This window comes from Trichechus manatus, unplaced genomic scaffold, assembly GCF_000243295.1.
Source record: "Trichechus manatus latirostris isolate Lorelei unplaced genomic scaffold, TriManLat1.0 scaffold00001, whole genome shotgun sequence".
Classification (NCBI taxonomy): domain Eukaryota; kingdom Metazoa; phylum Chordata; class Mammalia; order Sirenia; family Trichechidae; genus Trichechus; species Trichechus manatus.
This window is the reverse complement of record NW_004443937.1, coordinates 8,235,034-8,240,500: the sequence shown is the minus strand read 5'-3', so window position 1 is coordinate 8,240,500 and position 5,467 is coordinate 8,235,034.

The following is a 5,467-nucleotide window of genomic DNA, read 5'->3' as shown; positions in this document are numbered from 1 at the left end:
TAATGGGCTCAAGCATAATAACAATTCTGAGGATGGTGTAGAAGCAGGCAGTGTTTCACTCTGTTGTACATAGGGTTGTGATGAATCCGAACCAACTCGACTGCACCTAGCAACAACATGTTCTAAACAAAATACAAGATCTAAGACTACAAAGAGAAACAGCATGTAGTCCCTCCCCTAAAGAATTCATAATCTATCATTACAGACACACATCCACAAATAGCTATAATTCATGTTAAATCCTAAAGCAATGATGTGAGGCACTGGGGCTGGACATTTTGTGCGTACTTGATCTCATTTAGTCCTGAAGCTATTCTATTAGCCGATGCTATTATGAGCCCATGGTGACCCGAAGTGTACAGAGTAGGACTACTCCACAGGGTTTTCAAGGCTGTGATCTTTTGGAAGCAGATCCCTAAGCCTTATTTCCGAGGTGCCTCTGGGTGGGTTTAAACCATCAACCTTTAGGTTAGTAGTCCAACAGTTAACCATTTGCACCACCCAGGGATTCACCATGATTCGGAATGGACTCGATGGCACTTAACAGCAACAACAAATTATGAGCCCCAATTTTCAGGTGAGAAAACTGAGGTCCATAAGGATTAAACATCTTCCTGAGCATTCATAATGTGCATTAGAGCCAAGGTTCAAATGTGGGGCTGTCTGACTCCAGGGCGTTATGTTCCTTCTATTATATCCTGTGCCTCTCCTTACTCTATGAGATCAGGGAGAGGTAGAAGCACTGATGGCGGGGCCCGGGCGTGGGGGTGGGGATTGATGCTGTCAGGGCTGTCCAGGCATGCTACAGAAAGAAGGTGACAATAAACAGGTTGTCTAGGGGTGCTTGGGTCGGGAGGACAAAACACTCCCAGTAGAGAGAACAGCCTATGGAAGGGTTTGGAGACATAAAAGGGGAGAGGAGGGAGGAGGGAGGAGTTTGCTATGGGCCGAGTACGGGTTAAGTGTCAGGGCAAGGGGCCCTCTGATAAGGGCATTTAAGTTGAGATCTGAAGGCCAAGAAGAAGTCAGCCATGCAAAGGTCATGGAGAAGGGCATTCCAGCTGGGAGAACAGCAAGGGCAAAGGCCTTATTGTAGGGTAATTGGGCCAAGAAATATGTCCCAATCAAACTACATTGCAATGTGTTCTTGTTTGCCGTGAGGTTTATCCTAGAGGGACGTGATGTTTGATGCCTCCTACGGGTTCACGTGGGAAGGCCCCATTTTGGAAATCCTTCTGAAATTAGTGCATTTATCATGGGTTCCAAATTACATAAAAACTACTCCCATGTTCAACCCAACTCCTTTTCCAAACAGACAGACAGCTTGGCATGTTATTTACACCATGTGTTGCAATAACGTACCTGCCATGTTTATTCTGCTCTCAGCCCCGTTCCCACTCTTATCCACCTGAACAAAACTGCACATGGTTAAATTACCACATTTTAACCCAATGACACCAATTATACACTTCCCCTTTATTTTCACTGTGGCCATGAAAACAAAACAAAACAAAAGAAATAGACTTCATTAATAATCCCCGGGGTGCTCCCTTTCTAAGCCTAGGTTAAATGAAGTTTCTACCACTTAGGTCATTTGAAGACTCATAGTTTCCATTAATTAAATGTGAACTTCTCTCCCCATCCACCCACTTCACTCTTGGTTTGGAATGATTCTTGGAAGTAATTTTTGTAGCAAGAAGAGTAGACTATTGAAACATGTAGACTGTTCAATTGTTTCATACCTGCCAAAGAAAAATCAAGTGGAAAGTGTGAGGGAACAATGGAAGTTGCCAAAGAGAAGCCAAGTCCCATCCCTCTTCCACCCTCTACCCACCCTTCCCTCATGCCATGTCTGCTCTACTTCCTTGTCCACTTATGCTTCTTACCAGCCTCCTCCTCCTTCTCCACTCCATGGGATAGACATTGAACTCAAGCCTAAATAATCAGCTCCCCTCATAGCCACATGGATGGTTTTAGGAATGGGCACATGATCTGAGCCAGACGATTGAGACTCAGATCTGTGACTTGTGCTGGAATATTGGGAAAGAGAAGTCCCCTTTCTGTTGGGGTTATTGAGTTGGGAAGTCATAGGTCTGAAGCTGTTGTTGTCCATCTTGCCTACACAAAAGTGAATCCTTCACTGCAAAAAGCACAGTTGAGAGATGAATTGAGACATATTCCTGAAAATATTATTTGAATACCTGGATCCAGCCATGTCTGAAGCCACTACAACTTCTCAATTATGTTGACCAGTAATTATAATTTATTCTTCTCTTAAAATAGCTTGAATTGGGTTTCCATTTCTTGCAACTCAAAGGGTTGCGTTGAATCCACGTCCATAGCTGCTCTGCCGACCCATCTCTTGTAACCACCACAACTTGCTCGTTCCTTTACCTCATTCAGAAAACGCTTATTGAGCTCCTACTCTGTGCCAGGACATGGCCGTGGTAGCAGACAATGGCCCATACCCATTTCTCACACCTCCCTGCCTTTTCCTGGCTGGCAGAGCCCCTGATAGTTGAGTGTTTGCCCTTCTCCACAGAGCCCTGGGACAGGCATTGTTATGAATTGAATTGTGTCCCTCAAAAATGTATGACAACTGAGCTAGGCCATGATTCCCAATATTGTGTGGTTGTCCACCATTTTGTGATATGATGTGATTATCCTATGTGTTGTAAATCCTAACCTCTATGATGTTAATGAGGCAGGACTAGAGGCAGTTATGTTAACAAGGCAGGACTCAATCTACAGGATTAGGTTGTATCTTGAGTCAACCTCTTCTGAGATATAAAAGAGAGGACAGAGAAGAGAGGAGAGGGACCGCATACCACCAAGAAAGAAGCTCTGGGAGTAGAGTGCATTCTTTGGACCTGGGGTCCCTGCTCTGAGAAGCTCCTGGACCAGGGGAAGATGGATGACAGAGACAGAAAGCCTTCCCTGGGAGCTGGCTCACTGAATTTGGACTTCTAGCCTCCTAGACTGTGAGAGAATAAATTTCTGTTTGTTAAATCCATCCACTTTTACTGTTATAGCAGCACTAGATAACTAAGGCATGGTGAAACTTTCTCCAGTCCCAGAGATGATCTAGTCCAAGTTCATCCTGGCAATTCTGTTTCTTACCAATTTTTGGCTTAGAAGAGGCAGGTGACCAAGTTCTGGCCAATGAGATTTGAAGGAAAATATTCTGGGGGGCTTTTGGGAATAAAAGCATACAGGGTAGCAAAAGACTCTTTTTGTCTTTTATTTAAATTTTATTTATTTATTTTTTATATTTCTTTTTTTTGTGCTTTAGGTGAAAGTTTACAGAGCAAATTAGTTTCCCATTTGATAATTTGTACATAGAATGTTTCATTACCTTGATTTCTTTCCCCACTGTGTGTCAGCACTCTTCCCATTTCCTCCCTGGTTTCCCCATTTTCTTTCTTTCTGATTTTGTACCCCTTCCTGCCTTCTTGACTTTGCTTTTGGGCAGATAATATCCTTTTGATCTCATATAATTTATTTTTCTAAGGAGTACATTCCTCTTGGGTGTTATTGTTTATCTTATGTACTTGTCTATTGTTTGGCTGGGAGGTGGTCCCTGGGTATGGCTTCCTTTCCCGGTCAGAAGGGTGTCTTAGGACAATAGTCTCGGGGGATCCTCCAGTCTCCATCAGACCAACAAGCCTGGTCTTTTTTGTGAATTTGATTTTTTTTTTCCTACAATTTTCTCCAGCTCTGTCCAGGACCCTCTGCTGTGATCCCAGTCAGAGCAGTTGGTAATGGTAACTGGGCACCATCTACTTCTTCTGGTCTCCTTCACCCTCACTCACTCTTGACAGGAAGAGACCAATAGTTGTATCTTAGATGGCCGCTTGCAAGCTTTTAAGATCCCAGACGCTAGTCACCAAAGTAGGATGCAGAACATTGTCTTTATGTACTATGTTGTGCCAGTTAACATAGATGTCCCTCAAGTCTATGGTCCTTTGTCTTCTAGCCTAGAAACTTCATCCCACGAGGTGTTTAGTGATGTCTAAGAAATTTCCCTGACTACACCCCCTGTGTGCTCTATATGAGCCATACCTACAGTTATGTATGTAGAAATATTCTGCACTAAGCCTGTATTTGCCAGTGGATGTGTTCCCTTACATCCTCCCACACCTCTTAACGTATGTATCTACCTATTTGTCCATTTGTAAATTATTGTTTGTTAATACTATTGCTGCAGGGTTGTCTAAGCTATAGTAGTTACCGTAGTTGCCCTTTATTCTTGTGTTCCTCTCAGTGTCCTCTCTTGTCTTGGCCATGTTGTACTAACTTCCACCATGTTATGTATTGCCTTACCCTTCACCAATATTAACTTGTGTCTTCTAATTGGCAATTTTCCCTCCCTCTCCTTCCTGCCCCTGGTGACCATCAAAGAATGTTTTTTCTTCTTTTCCTGTGTGTAAACCTTTTGTTGTTACTTTATAGTACTGGTCTTATACAATATATGTCCTTTTGTGATTGACTTATTTCACTCTGAATAATGTCGTTCAAATCGATCCACATTGTGAGATGTTTTATGTATTTGTCATTATTCTTTATTGTTGCATATACCACAGTTTGTTAATCCATTCATCTGTTGATGGACACTTAGGTTGTTTCCATCTTTTTGCTATTGTGAATAATGCTGCAATAAACATGGGTGTGCATATGTCTATTCGTGTCATGGCTCTTATTTCTTTAGGATATATCCCTAGGAGTGAGATTGCTGGATCATATGGTATTTCTATTTCTGTCTTTTTTGAGGAAGCATCATATCATTTTCCAAAGTGATTGTACCATTTTACCTTCCCACCAACAGTGTATAAGTGTTCTAATCTCCCCACAACCTCACCATCATTTATTATTTTCTGTTTTTTTGTTTAGTGTCAGTAATGTCAGGGTGAGATGGTATCTTATTATAATTTTGATTTGCATTTCTGTAATGGCTAATGATTGCAAGCATCTCTTCATAGGTTTGTTAGTTACCTGAATGTCTTCTTTGGTGATGCGTTTGTTCATATCCTTTGCCCATTTTTTAATTGTATTGTTTATTTCATTGTTGAGATGTTGACATTTTCTATAAATTTTAGAGATTAGTCCTTTGTTGGGTATGTCATAGCCAATTCTTTTTTCCAAGTCTGTAGGTTCTTTTTTGACCCTTTTGGAGAAGTCTTCTGTTGAGCATGATAAGTGTTTAATTTTTAGGAGGTCCTATTAATCTAGTTCATCTTGTGATGTGTGTGTAGTTTTAGTTATGTTAGTTACTTTACTTATGCCATATGTTAGTGCTTCTAGTGTTGTCCTGGAGCCCTGGTGGTATAAAGGTTAAGAGCTTGACTGCTAACCAAAAGGTCGGCAGTTCAAATCCATCAGCTGATCCTTGGAAACCGTATGGGGCAATTCTACCCTGTCCTGTAGGGTCACTATGAGTTGGAATTGACTTGACAGCAACGAGTTTTTT